Source organism: Protopterus annectens, chromosome 1.part2 (genome assembly GCF_019279795.1).
Source record: "Protopterus annectens isolate FY-2018-M chromosome 1.part2, PAN1.0, whole genome shotgun sequence".
NCBI lineage: Eukaryota > Metazoa > Chordata > Ceratodontiformes > Protopteridae > Protopterus > Protopterus annectens.
Genome location: NC_056727.1, coordinates 825,669,468 through 825,685,608, shown reverse-complemented (window position 1 = coordinate 825,685,608; position 16,141 = coordinate 825,669,468).

Sequence of the window (16,141 nt, the reverse complement as noted above, 5' to 3'; positions counted from 1 at the left end):
ATTGTGTCAAAAATAGACTGGCACAAATTTCTAATGATCCTGTAGGTTTGCCACATACCTTCTCTTCTCTTGTTGCAAACTTGTGCGTAGATCATGCTGGGAAATCTTGAGGCTCTTGCTTGACACACAAGCACTACTGTTGTCCATGCCTCCCTGTGGCCATGACATGCTCATACACACTCTTCCTGCAGTTTTGCTGTGAATGCAGCCAGTATATTAAATGAGCAACTTATCATGCACACTTCCCTGGACACATTAATTGTTAATGACCACCAGTGCTTGTCACACACACCAGTAAAGAGTGGAGGGCTGGCCTCCTCCATGGTCACAATTTTTCTGAATCCCAGGAATATTCATAAAATTTTATCATAATTCTCCAAAATAAACTTTGTCTAAAAAGTTTTATTGAATGCATAATATATATTCAAATATGAAGAAAAGTTTTAAAAACTCTAGTCCACCCTCTTGTGTTTCATTGTAAACTATGCCCCTATTCACTGAACTGCATGATTCAACAAGGAACCCCATATAAAAAATGCTGTTAACAAGTCTTGTTCCATCTGCTTTAGCAAACTGTATACATTTCTAAATGCCTTAATATTAATGTCCCATTTATCAAATATACCTTTTTTTGCAAAAGATATACATTGCAATTTTTTCTCACTTTTACATTTTTTCAAACTATTTTTGCCATTTCTTTGTAAGAATTTCTTCTTTTCTATAAATTATCCCTAACATTTCTATTTCCTTTTCACTAAAACAAATACTTCTTGCCTTTCTTTACAGTTGTTCCAAACCTCCAAACTTTTACTTTTCATTTTATTCAAATGAAGTCATGTTCTCTAAATTATTCTCCATTTATATTATAATTTCCCTTATCCAGTCTATATTCTTACTAAATAAATCACATAGTATGCATAAGTCATTGCTATTGGTAATTTAACAATTTGCAGTATCTCCCAACTCTCTTACTTTACTTTTTCTCTATTTTTTTTCACCTCACCCTCGAATGCTCTCTTTCAAAACTGCACCCACATCAACACGTACAGCCACATCTCATGGGGCCTCTACTTCTTAACCCATAGGCCAAGCCACCACACAACCCAACATTCTGGTCACTGAAGACTCCATTATGAGAAACACTGATGTCCCTCTCATCAGGCTAAGGAGAATGTTATGGCCAGGGGTCAGGGCCAGGTTCTGCCACATTATGCACACACTCAGGTCACTGGACTACAAGTACCAGTATGAGTCAATCATAGTCCATATGGGTGTAAATGACTTGAGATATACTCCCCTAGACTATATGAAGAGAGGCATCATGGAGCTCTTGGAATATGTGTCCCAGGCTGGTATGAGCTTAGCATTGAGCAGTATTTTACCTTCTCCAAGGATGATGTCACAATATGAACAGAAGACGACTGACTTTAATAATTAGCATAGTTTCTAATGTCATTCTAAAGGGGTGCAACATCAGTTAGCATGGAAGGAGATAGTCAACAGTCCATTCTGTTTTCCCAGGGATGGTCTACACCTCTTCACTCTAGGCTTTTGAATTTTAAAGAATATATTGACCTCCCCCATAGTGCCTTTATTGGGCAATGTCAAACTGAAAGTACTTCCAACATAGCAAAAGGAAGTGTAGCACCCAACAGGATAAAAGCACTCTTATCAAACTAAACAAACAACTCAGAGGACAAATAAAGTCTACTAAAGCCAAATTTGAGGTAAATTTGGTCTCCCAGGGCAAGAACAACCACAAGACATTCTTTAGCTATGTACGCAGCCTCAAAGGCAATAAACAATTGTGTGCAGAGCTCACTGTTAATGGAGCCACCTATACTGAGTCAGAAGATATAGCAAACCTACTGGTAGACAAATTCAGTTGTAGCTTTACACGTTTCTCCTCCTCCATCTCCCCTCTGGAAATACCATCAAATATAACTACTACTATCACTAGGGAACAGGTTCTCAGTGCTCTCTCTAAGGCTAAGAACAGGATGCCTTCTAAATAGCATGAAACATGACCTATCAGGGCCTCTAGAATTACTATTTAACTGTAGCCTCCAAACAAGCTTCATGGCTCACAAATGGAGAACAGCAACGTCATTCCTTTGCACAAAGGTGGGCCATCTACAGACCCTGGAAACTACAAACTCATGGGCTTTCTGTACTCTCATATGGAAATTATCAATACTGACATAGGAAACCTTCAGACACTGGACCCGACTCGGTTTTGTGAAGGGCAGGTCATGCCTGCTAGACCTGATAGACAAGGATGAAATGGTTCAGACTGCTCACCTTGACCTAGCCAAGGCATTTGACACAGCACCCCACTCAGGCATTGTTAACAAACTCAAGAGTTTAGGTATAAACATTATGTCACCTGGTGGATAGCCATTCCAAATATTTTCTGCATTATTTTTAATAAACAGCTTATAGTATCCACTTCAAATTCCCAATAATATGTTTTATTTTCTTTTATTCATAAAAAGTATCACTATTTGACAAATCATTTAATATATCATAAATTCTTCTTCCCATTCATTCAGTACTTACTATAATACACATTTCCTAACTTGCTCATATTCACATTAAGATTATAAACCAATTCATCTTTTTCAGGTACAGTATTTTCATTCACTAAAATTAATATTTATCCATTTATTTTACTGTTATATCCATCTGTAATTCTTCTACTTGCTTTGGCTGTAACATAAAAAACTTTTTCATTGCCCATTCATTCTCATACCTATTAACTCTTCTTTATAAATTTATCTTACATATTCTTGAATCCCGTCATAACTAGAGGGAATTCAATGAAGCCTACATGTTTTTTTCTTGATGCTTACATGGATGCAAACATATTGAGATTCAGTAAACACTACTGAGTGGCAAGCACACACACAAAAAAACAGAAAATTACGTGGCGTGCAAATCATCTCATAATCAGATGAATCTCATGCAAATGAGGCAGGTAGAGTGATCCAAAAAGCAAAAAGGTATATGTTTAGACCACGTGTTAGTGTCCAAAGTGTAAGTGGAAAATTTCCACGTACAGGACTCTAGACAGACAAAAGGGGGTGTAAAACTGTAGAAATGTGGACAGAAATCCCCTGAAAATGTTATACCATGTACACATATGAGCAAAACTATTATTCTGGATGTCAGAAAGATTAAGGGAATAAGTTAAATTAATAATTTTATTTTTTTAATAATCCCAGCATGTTTGTGCTATGCGCCACAGTGCATAAACATGCTTAATAGATAAATAAAAAAAAAAAAAATAGGAAAAAAAAGAATTGTATACTATATGACAGAAATGTATTATAGGACCTTGCATGGGGTCCCTACAATAGTGCATTGCTACTGTTGCTAAGGTGATAGGGCTATGAAGCATGTAGTTTCCAGGCTTGTCAGCAAGGATGTGTATGCAAATGAGGTGGATTTATTGACTAGCAGAAAGGAGTAATTGTGTCGACATATCCCTTTTGTGTAGGCTCTTAGACCATGTTGATGTTTACACGGGATGTGGCTGACATTGGGGTGGGGTTTCCTCTCACTTCTAAGCTCTTTTAAGTTTAAGTGTGTGTGTGTTTGTGTGGCACTCCACTTGGCTATGTGTGTCCTTAAAACCAGATGTATTCAATTATTAATTTTGACCTTTGCATAAGCTACGTGGCACTGTGTACATCACTGTGCACTGCAATAGGTCGATTAAATGATGTTAATTATATTGTAGGCAGGTGGAATGCATCACAGTCAGCCAATCACACATTCTGGACCTACAGCAGAGCTGTATAAAGTATGCATACACTCTACATTCTGATTTTCCTCCAATTCTCTGGCCCATTGGAGTACAGACCTGGGAATTTTAACTGAGATAATGCTGGGGGCTGCTGCAGGTCTGCTACATCTATATATGCTAGATTCTGAAGCCAGCGCTGCTGGTGCTGCTGACAATAGGCCCAGGCAGAGAAGAAGAAGAGTGTTCAGGCCCAGGGTAACCTTCCAGGAACTACATGAGCTGGAGATTGTAGAGCACTACAGGGTGGACAGGGACATATTACAAGAACTCACTGAGCTCTGCCACCCTCAACTCAGACCTAGAGTGAACAGAGGCAAACCCATCCCAGTGGAAACAAATGTGTAGCCCTTAGGATACTAGCTACAGGTACTTTCACCAGCTGGGGACATGATGGGGGTCTCACAGGCATCTGCACCCAGGATACTCCACCAGTTCATGGATGCCATGCTACCACATGTCAGTGAGCACATATATTTTCCCCTCACCCCTTAGGTGAGAGCCAGCAATATGCAACACTCCTACCATGTAGCACACTACCCTGAAGTATTGAGTGCCATAGATTGCACTCATGTATACAGCAAAGCAACACCCAGTGAGGAGGGTAGAATCTACATCAGCTGCATGGGGTACCACTCCATCAACTGCCAGGTCATGTGGAATGCCCAGGGGATTATCCTGAATGTGTGTGCTGGCAGTCCTGGCAGTTATCACAACTCCCATATCTGGCACACATCACAGCTGTACCAGATGTTTGCTGGGGAGACATCCCACACGGCTATTTACTGGGGGATGCTGGCTACGCCCTGGAACTGTGACTGATGACACCCATCAGAAATGCACACACACCCAAGGAAGAATGCCATAATGAGGCAAACGCACAAACTAGGAACATCATAGAGCATGTGTTTGGGCTTCTGAAGTCACAGCAGTTCTGATGCCCAGATATATCTAGTGGAGCCCTGCAGTACCTTCCAGCCACTTGTGCACATATGTTCACAGTATGTGCTATGTTACATGATTTGATCCTGTGGAAACAGCTGCAGCAGGATCAGCAAAGAGAAGGGATACACAGCCCCACATCAGTGCCTAGGTCACCACAGCCACAGTCACAGGATATTTCTGTATTTTCTGCAAGGGGGGTTATGTCTAATACTTAGTTTTAATGAGACTGATCTGTGGTCAGATCTCACCAGGGAAGACCTCACAGTGGGGGGGGGCTGCAGTGGTCACCCATATTGGTAAACATATGATGCACTACACTGGTACCCCTTGTGGGCATTGTAGTTAAGGACATAGGTTCATAGGTTCATAGATTGGTACTTCAGAGGAGGAACACCTTGCTGATGTCTTTGTAGATAGACATAGGTGTGCTCAGTACACCCTGGCTTTGGCTAAGAAACAAAGCATGGCACATTCACTGACAACCTGGTGACCTAGGGACTAACATCTTACTCCTACTCACATCCATATATTAAAACTGATGTCAGGCAACCCACACAACCTTAACCTATCCATGTATTGGCTGTCAACTGGTTGCATCAGACAGAATCAGTCCTGAACTACAGTTCTGTCAACTGCTGCATATGCAAGGTAAGTCTCTAAGCTAAAAAGTACTTGTAACGATTAATATGATATGGTATCGTGCGATGGTGGTGCTGCGGTAGCGTTGTCACCTCACAGTAAGACACTGTCCAGTTCGATTCTCAGCTAGAGTGTCTTCTGCGTGGAGACATGCATGAATGGGCATACCTTCATTGAAGGTTGTGTGTCAGGGCTGGTAACTCGGCACGTAAAAATCAACTACCAATCATTAGCGAACCGGAGATCCGCTGTGGTGACTCCTAATCGGGAAAAGCCGAAAGACACAACAACATTGTATGTATGGATCTGCTACATTTATGCAAGTAAATATAGTGGGTTATTTGGACAGAAGTAACATCCACATGGGACTACAGATCCCCATTCCACTGTTATGTGTCCTTTAATATTCACTAGGTATTATGCATGGAATATTCAGTACAGTCAAGGGAGATGTTACACAGTGGGGTTACATGATATTCGGACTACTATGTATCCCAGCAGAACATGCAATGTTGTTCCCTCACCCTCAACACATCAGTGTGCCCTTATAACTGCTTTAACAGTAACTCATCAGTGGTATATCAGCAGTCCTGGCAGTCTCAGGGCAAGTTACATAGAAATTCCTCATACATCCCATGTCTTACTTAATACAGGAATAACAACGTACATATTTATGCTGTTGATTGTGTGATGAATGACCCCTTTCTGCCGGACATCTTGTGTGGCTCAGTAGACTAGGGAAGTTAACATGTGTGATGGTGTTGATGGTTCTAATCTAGAAGTGTCCATTTCTTCTGGATATGAGGTATTCCTATGTTATGTTTTACAGACTGCCAGTCTGTGTTTTAGACTGTTATTAATCTCTGTTGCATAATAATTACATCAGAGAGCTATAGAATGTCGTAGACAATGTGAGTGATGTGCAGTACTGCAGAAACAGGGACAGATGTCATTTTCTGTAACACACAAAATCCCATACTGGAGTACAGGTAGGTGTGGGCTGGAATCAGTTAATATGTAGTGAGAATCCCACTGGGCATGCTCATACACTTAGCTAAACAGAGTACAATTATGTTGTTCCTTGATCAGAATGACCTGTTATATATAGATATGTCAGTAGATACATACTTATATGTATACATATCTGTCTGTCACTATCTCTCTCTCTCTCCTATTGATACTATATCTATCTCTGTATATACACAAATATGTATATATATATATATATATATATATATATATATATATATATATACTGTATAATATCACACACACACACACACACACACACACACACACACACACAGCTACATTTATATATACATCCCTGTTATATACATAAATATGTATGTGGATGCCTGTATTGTTCTACATACCCTGATAATGGTGAGTAAAGCTGCACTATCACACATATATAATAAGGATACAAATTAAGGGCTCAACAGTACATCATGCACTTACTTACAGACCTCTGTGCCTGCTGGATGTCGCCACACATACACCAACAGGTGAACAGGTGGTGTAATATATAATTTTGTCTATGCATGCATTGACAGGGCACATTACTCCTGACCACAGACTTGCCCGTCCAAATGCAAACAGACACATATGGCCAAAATGGCAACTATAGCCACATAGCTAGGATAAAAACAGTTATCTGACTGCTAGGCTAACAGAAAGGAGCAATGTTACTCTGCAGGTCACAGGCGCTGTTCAACCAAGCCTAGTTTATGTAATCCACATGTAGTTTGCCTGCAGTCATGTACAAAACAGACTTAAGTTGTGGCACGTGTGATAGGTACTGTGATCTGTGGTGTGCTAAATTAGATAGCTAGGGGTTCCAATCTCACTCCAGGCCACTCAGTGTGTGTGTGTGTGTGTGTGTGTGTGTGTGTGTGTGTGTGTGTGTGTGTGTGTTGGTGGGCACGCATGCATCTCCTCACAAAACAACTGAGAATCCCTCATTGAGTACCCCACTGCAATGGTGCTGCACGTTTTGGTCCTGTAAGTTGGTCCCACCCTCCAAACTGCCCTCTTCTACAATGCCTGCTGATGTCATATACCTTAAGACTACCAAGTACTATGCTTATGTCAGACTTAAGCCATGGCGGATGCAATAAGTACTGTGATCTATATAGCATGTTCGACTTGATCGATAAGGGTTCTAATCTCACTCCAGACCACTTGCTGTGCATGCATGTGTGCATCTCCCTGCCAAATAGCTGAAAATCCCTCATTGAGTACCAAACTACAATGGTGCTGCACTTTATGGCCCTGTACGTTGTCCACGCCCTGCAATCTGCCTTCTTCTACAAAACCTGCTGATTTCATATTCCTTAAGACTACCATGTGCTACGCTAAGGTGTATCTTAAGCCATGGAGTATGCTCTAGGGCTATTAGGTTACTAAATGTCAAAGATCCTATGATTTCATAAGCTGTAAGCTGATGTAAAGTGCTCTAACAGCCACATAGACACACCTGGCTACATTGAGGATAGTAACAATTCCAATTAATGTTAGCAGGACACTGCACAGCATACACACAATCCAAGTTGGTTGCAAGTAGATTAGAACACCTACCTATCTAATGGCCCACACTACACATCACAGTACATAATGCACGTGCCACACCTCAAGTCTACTATTACTATTTCTTTAGCACATTTTATACTTTGTGACATCAGCTGGCCTTGTTCTGGTCAGGCATTTGGAGGCCCATATCACCTGCTACAACCAAAATACTGCAAAATCCTAACTCTTTCTAAGTCACTGAGGTGATCATAATTATGTCATATGGAGATATGCACACACACTGAGTGGCCTGGAGTGAGATTAGAACCCCTACCTATCTAGTTTAGCACATTCTAGATTACAGGACTTATCCCACATGCCACGGCTTAAGTCTGACATTAGGATGGCAGTTGGTAGTCTTAAGGTATATGACATCTGCAGGCATTGTAGATGAGGGCAGTTTGGAAGGCAGGACCAATTTACAGGGCAAAAAAGTGTAGCACCATTGCAGTTTGGAACTCAGTGAGGGATTCTCAGCTGTTTTGCAGGGAGATGTACACATGTATGCACACCAACATACCAAATGGCCTGGAGTGAGAGTAGAACCTTACCTATCAAGTCTAACACACTACAGATCAGCTATTGGAGGTGGATACCCCTATTTTGAGTATGTGTTCCATCAGTAAGCCACTTAGAGACCCCTATAATTATATTACTGTGGATGCCTAAGTGAGTGCTTTTGTCAATGATGCCTGAGAGGGGGAATAGAGTCACATGGCTTGGCTAAGTCCAGGGGGTTGTATGCTCTGATATCCCCTCACCCATGTCTTTGGTGACTGCTTCAGATATGTCCACCAGGTTTAACAGCCATGATCTTCCTGTCAGAAATCTAAACTGTGTACAGTTAAGTGTTTGTAGATTACATATATGTTTGCTGATCAGCTCCATAATGATTTGTCCCATGTGCTTACAAATATGGCTACTCAGGCAAATAGGCCTATAGTTCTGGTGGTCAGTGGATGCACCACCTCTGTGCATGGGTATAACAGTTACCATTGTCCAGTCAGCTGGGATTCAACCAGTGGTTACAGTATGATTGCAAGGAGTTCCCAGTGGTGTTAGTAATCCTTGTTAGATCCCATGTAGGAAGCAGCTTGGGATATTAGCATGTCCAATAGATGCTGTGTATTCTCCATAGAGAGGTCAGTTATGACCTGCTCTGGAGATAGAGAAGGTATGAGACAGGTTGTAGGAATGTCATGTGGCACATTTGGTAAGGACAGGGGAGTGAGGTTAATGGAGAACCTGTGGGAGAACAGGTTAGTTATGAGTGCAATGCAGACTCATTATATGTAATTTCATTAAGTTCGAGTTCAGTGACAATCTGGGCATTTCCTCTGAGGTTGCACATATAACTACACTATGTGTTGTGGTTTTGCTTTGTGGGGAGACCTGTTTTGTGACATACTGTTTCTGCATGATGTCACAACAACAGTATGTGCTTGTTTTAGCTGAGGAGGGTGTGCCTCCATTTCAGGGGGGCATCCTCACCCCAACTGTCACACAGCAATGTCCACCTCTTATTGTACAGCCTGCTAATGGCAGTTGTCCACCAGGCAGATTTGCTGTGCCATGTGGAGCTCATTTTCCTCCTGGCAGGTACAGCCGAGTCTATGCAGTTGCACTGCTGCTTACATAAAGCATGGGTGTACAGCTCTGCATACTTGCCTGTCCCATCTGAGGGGGGAGGTGCAGTCAAGCTATGTAAACCATCCCATAGGAAGTACTAAATAGCTTTGTTGAGGTATATTTCTGTATTTTCTGCAAGGGGGGTTATGTCTAATACTTAGTTTTAATGAGACTGATCTGTGGTCAGATCTCACCAGGGAAGACCTCACAGTGGGGGGGGGGGGCTGCAGTGGTCACCCATATTGGTAAACATATGATGCACTACACTGGTACCCCTTGTGGGCATTGTAGTTAAGGACATAGGTTCATAGGTTCATAGGTTGGTACTAGGCTATTGGCCCTAGGGCCTATATAAGCTTAGCCAAAAAATGTACCCTGGCTTTCGCCACCCAAGAAAATTATTTTCCTGTGCCCCTGTCGAGCAGAGCCACAGAAGTGATCCCTGGGGTGAATTTCCCATTTCCCATCCAATCATCAAGATTTTTCTTGAAGAGTGCTAATGAGGAGCTCTGTTTGACATAGATAGGTAGTCTGTTCCAGAGTATGGGAAGTCTCTGGGACAGGAATCTATCCCTCCAGCATGTTCCGTATATTGTGGTGACAAGGTTTAAGTCCCTAGAGCATGTAGCTTGGAGGGATTGGGATTTCTTTAAGTGGAGCATGTCCAACAGCTCTGGGTTTGACATAGCTTTGTATGTTAGGCAGAGATTACCCCTGAGTAGGCGATATGCGATGGAGTAAAGCTGTAGTTTTTTGAGATGGTCTGTGTAGGGCATCTGTTTGAGGCCAGTAATCCTCTTTGTGAGGTATTTCTGTGGTCTTTCCAGTTGTTGTAGATGTCTTGTGAGGTACATACCAAAAGGGGCATTGTACTCTATAATGGGTCTAATGAGTGATGAGTAGAGGGGAACAATTACCTCTTTTTTTCTGGATGAGAATCCTTTTGTGATGAGATGAGCCACATAGAAGGATTTCCTGACCACTGTGGTGATGTGATTATCAAAGGAGAGACTACTGTCCACCTGTGTCCCAAGGTCTCTTATCACATTTTTGGTATTATGTAGACTACCAGCTATGTGGTAGTTCATGGGTACAGAGTTTTTACCAAAGGGAATGACAATACACTTTTTTGCACTGAGCTTCAGGACATGGACTAACTTTTGGATAAGTGAGCTTCAGTACAACTAACCAACAAAGTTGGTGGTTACTTAATGTCACCCTCAAACCATGGTATACTGATATATCTTGATAGACAGAAGTGCATTCAAATAAGCACAATGGGTGCCTGGATTCATGGAGCTGCTCCTGTAGCTGGCAATGGCTTGATTATGTGCCATTCCAACAGTGAATAGCACCTGCAGTGTCTCCAGTATATCACAGTGTTTCACCAAATGTGGATGTGTATCGATCCTTAATGAATATGTATACGCCACCTACATTACCTTGTGCACTGTCAGTTTGAGGTCTGAACATGTGGAAGGACATGTAGTCTGGTATGGCTGTGGTGATGTCCACAGCCTTGAACCAAGTGTCTATGACTGCACAAATATCTGCATATTCCAAGGTGGGGACACCTTCCACAGAGTGGGGTTTAGTGTTGCCATTCCCAGCATGTAGCAGCATAACTGCAATGTTGTACAAAGATGGCATTCTCATTGGAAAGTTTTCCCTCCAGACAGTGCCTATAAGATGTACTGTGGGAGGGTCAGCAGCCTTGGCCAATACTCAGCATCCCAGGGTCAGACATGAAGACCATCTCTGGCAAAGCATTGATGTCTGTTGAGCAAGTCATCCCAGGCAGACATGTAGGATCCCCTTACAATGACACCACATGCTAGGGCAATTATCGACATCCATCATTTTCCATGTGTATTGAGTCATCATCCTAGGTGAGGGTCAAATGCTGCTGAAAGATATAGGTATACCCGCAAGAGACACAGAGTGTCTGAGCTTAGTCATTTATCTGCATGCAGTCTGGTGACATATGTCCCTAGTCATACACATCTGCAGGAACTATGATGTCATCATTATGTTACCTGATATTCCTTGAGTTGCGGCAATGTGTGGTATGGTGTATCATGTCAACCCACACACAGCTAACTCTGACCTTTCACATATGTGGCCTGGTGACAGGGGCATCAATGTGTCTCACAATGTAATCATCTACTGTGCTCTCCACAGGTATGATTATGCATACTGAACTTGCATATGTTTTTCTGAGGTGTCTGTTGTTTGGGAATGTGTCTGGTAAGGAGCTTCACACATGTAGGTGTGTGTGATGTGGGTGTGGGTAGAGCAGGAGGTGAGTGCATGTTGGCAAAATGCTCATTGCTATATGTACTGACTGTTGTTTGAGACACCATGGAATCAAGGTTTGAAATACAGTCACATCTGTCACACTATGTGTTACTGTGGCATAGGAGTAGAGGGGTGGGGACACTTTCTGCATCTCATCAGCAGTCATTGATAGTACCATTAGCAATACATTCATGCTTGTGTGTACATCACAACACATCAACATTAGGCAGTGTCATAACAGATGGTGAAATGTAACATGTCACCTTTATGTAGGTCCCCTAAGGTAGCACAGCACCTGACAGTGTGCCATAAAATGCTTTGCCAGCCATGTGACTCTTGGATTGACTATAATCCTGTTATTAGGCTTGGTCACAATACTATACCTACAATGTGACACTGTGCAATTCCAGCAAAGTTAGGATCATGCTGCCACACCCTTGGGGTTAACCAGTCTGAAACACAGTGTTTGTAGGCACTCCTTGCAGTGACAGTGTGGATGCGGTAGCGGCCTTAGGTCAACTGGTGCCCTAGGCAAAAGGGCTCTGCGGCACCCCCCACCACACTACCTGGTGCCCCCATCCTGGTCTAACCACATCAAATAAATACTAGAAAAGTGCCCCTGCTAGACCGGCACCCTAGGTGGCCGCCTAGTTGGCCTATGCCTAAGGCCAGCTATGTGTGGATGTCCATGCATGCACAGAGGACTTGTTCAACACTGCTGACATTATGTTAACCTTGCAAGTGTACAATGCCTATCAAACAACCAGACAGCAAACTGGCTGTTGTGTGACATGATGTGGAACACAGACATGTGTTCCAGGTACTAAACTGTACAGTATGACATATCCAGGACATGTGTTAGGTGGACACACTTTGGCCAAAGGTGGCTCATCCTTTGCAATAGGCATCAGAGCCATGTCATGTAGAGATCCACCAATAAACTGTTGAAGGGCAGGATGCATGAATTGCTGTGACATTGTCACCTAACATGGATCACTGCTGCTGTGCTGTTTGTTTCAGCAAGCTTGGACATCTATGTCACTGGACATTACACATTATATTGTGATGCTGCAGCTGTGCTCCTAATCACCCTCTGCTCAGTTCCCTAGTGACATACCACTAATCCTGGAACAGAAGGTATAATATATGAAAAAGCAAAATGATTGCTCAGGTTGCTAATCAAGGCATCTACCTGGAGAAGGGTATGTGAAGCCTACAGACCCTTTCATGACATCAGACAACTATGTGGATAAATGAACTGGCTGTGACCTGCTTCTCAACATGAGCTTCATAGTAATGTTTTGCATGTGATGACAGAAAACATATCAGAGCATGGTATCCCAGGAGAGAGTGATTGTTCTGAGACCAGCATTAGTAATAGCTAGGCACCAGCAATTTAGGGGACTCCCCTGCTTTCTGTATTCTTCACAAGGTAATTGTGTCCTTTCAGTACCACACTGCTTGAGTATTGTTCAACTGCAAAATACCTGTGTAAAACCTCCTGCCTTACCTTCACAGGGTATACATATTACCCTTCCCTCCATTGTTTGTTTGTGTTCTGTACAGACACCTTGGGTGACTCTTTTCTAGGAACATGATGAAAGTAACTGCAATACTTAGTTGCACAGATGACAACTAGCATGCAGTGCCAAGTAGTGTCCCCAGATCTCTCAGTCATCTGATATGTAAAGCCATGAAAGGAGTTAGCATGGATGAGATCAGTAACAATGTCGTACAATTACTGACACTGGACTAAACACAGTTTGTTTTACTCAAAAGCAGATTGTGCCTACCTACCCTAAACAGAGGACCTCATTGAGTGTTAAACTATGCAACGGATAAGGGAATATGACTCACTACACCTACCATGGCCTGACAAAGTGTTTGACGATATTAGGTCAGCATGCCTTGCTGAAAACTGTAGGTTATTTACAAAGTAGTATGTCAGCTGGTGGATAGCCAAGTGGCTGATAGTCAGAATCTGGGAAGATAACATTGGGCAGTCCAATGCTACATTGATGCCAGTCACCAGTGAACCTCCCTCTGACATCATTAATGGGGTACCCCTTTTAGCCATTCCCTTCTCTGTATTCACAGTCACTGTCAGTGAATTCACAGTCACTGTCAGTGACCTCTGACTGTCTACATTAGCAGGTGATTGCATATTAGGAGCTGTCAGTGAATCCTACACAGAACCAACAGTTGTCCAGGATGGCCTGAGACACACATTCAGTTGTTGTCAGAGCCATTGACAAATAGTAAATGCCGAGTACTGCACAATAGTATCCTTTTGGAAGTCATCTACCCCTGGAAAATATAGTAGTGTCACCACACCACACACAGTCTGTAAAAGTAGCTGACGCCAAATCCAGCCCCAGACAGGTGACAAGTGGAGTACCTCAGGGTTCAGTCCTGGGACTGCTTTTGTTTAGCATCTACTTCTCTGAAGTACAGGCCAACACTAAGGGACTCTGGCTAGCAAAGTTCGCAGATAACTGCAGACTGGGAGCCATTGCTGAAACCCCAAATGATGTGGATATTCTACAAAATGGCCTTACAGAAACATATGCTTGGTGCCAGAGCCATAGGTTCATAGGTTCATAGGTTCATACTAGGCTATCTGCCCAAGGGCATTTATAAGCCTAGCCCATAGTTATGTGGCTTTCGCCACCCCTTTAGTTTGAATAAAAACTATGCCTATCATTTTGCTGTGCCTCTGTCAAGCAGTGACACTGAAGTAATCCCTGGGGTATATCTGCAATCTCCCATCCATTGGTCAAGATTCCTCTTGAACAAGGCCAGAGAGGTGCTCTGCCTCACATGTACCGATTTTGTTCACAGCATAGGAGTCTCTGGGTGATGAATCTGTCCCTCCAGCACGTTCTATTTATAACCGTGTCAAGGTTTAAGTCTCCCGCCCTTGTGGTTCTGAGGGATCTAGATTTTTTGAGGTGAAGCATATTCATCAAATCTGGGTTTGACATGGCCTTATATGTCAGGCACAGGTCACCTCTGAGCAAGCGGTATGAGACTGAATAGAGCTGGAGTTCTTTCAGTCGGGCAGCATAAGACATATTTTTGAGACCCTTTATCCTTTTGGTGAGGAACTTTTGGGGCCTTTCAAGCTGCAGCAGGTGTCTGGTCAGATACATTCCGAACGGGGCATTGTACTCAATCATAGTTGGGCTCACCATGGGCTCAAGCTTAATGCCAAGAAATGTATAGTTATCCTCTTTGGGAAAAAATATGTACCCATGAATTACCACATAGGTGGCAGTACACTAAACACCGAAAGTTTGATGAGAGACTTAGGGACACAGGTGGACAGTGGTCTCACCTTCGATAACCACATCACCACAACAGTCAGGAAATCCTTCTATGTGGCACACCTCATCACTAAGGGATTTTCATCCGGAAAAAAGGAGGTCATTGTCCCACTGTACTCATCCCTCATTAGACCCATTATAGAGTACAATGCCCCGTTTGGTATGTACCTCACAAGACATCTGCAACAGCTGGAAAGGCCACAGAAATACCTCATTAAAAGAATCACAGGCCTAAAGCAAATGCCCTATGTTGACCATCTAAAAAAACTCCAGCTATGCTCTGTGGCATATCGTCTACTCAGAGGTGATCTCTGCTTAACATACAAGGCCATGTCAAACCCTGAGCTGTTGGACATGCTCCACTTAAAGAAATCCCAATCCCTCAGAGCCGCACGCTCCAGGGATCTAAACCTTGTCATCACAATGAACAAAACATGTTGGAGGGATAGGTTCCTGACCCAGAGACTCCCCATACTTTGGAAAAGACTGCCCATGCATATCAAGCAGAGCGCCTCCTTGGCTCTCTTTAAAAGTAACCTTGACAATTGGATGGGAGATAGAAAATTCACCTCGGGGATCACGTCAGTCACCCTGCTAGACAGGGGTCCAGGGAAGTAAATATTGTGGGAAGAAATATCCAGGGAATTGTTATGGCTAGGCTTGTATAGGCCCTAGGGCCAATAGCCTAGGGCCGATAGCCTAGTACCAACCTATGAACCTATAAGCCTATTGCTCATGAACTTATGGACACAGACAGTAATGTAACCTTTGACTTTCACTGGTTGGTAAGATGTGGGGATCCATTTAATTTTGTGCAACCTATACAGAAAGGTATGGCATGTAAATCCCAGACTGTTGTTGTTATACTGTATTTGCCATCATCACACCTATCATTGAGTGCAATGGCACCTTTGCTATGTCACTACAC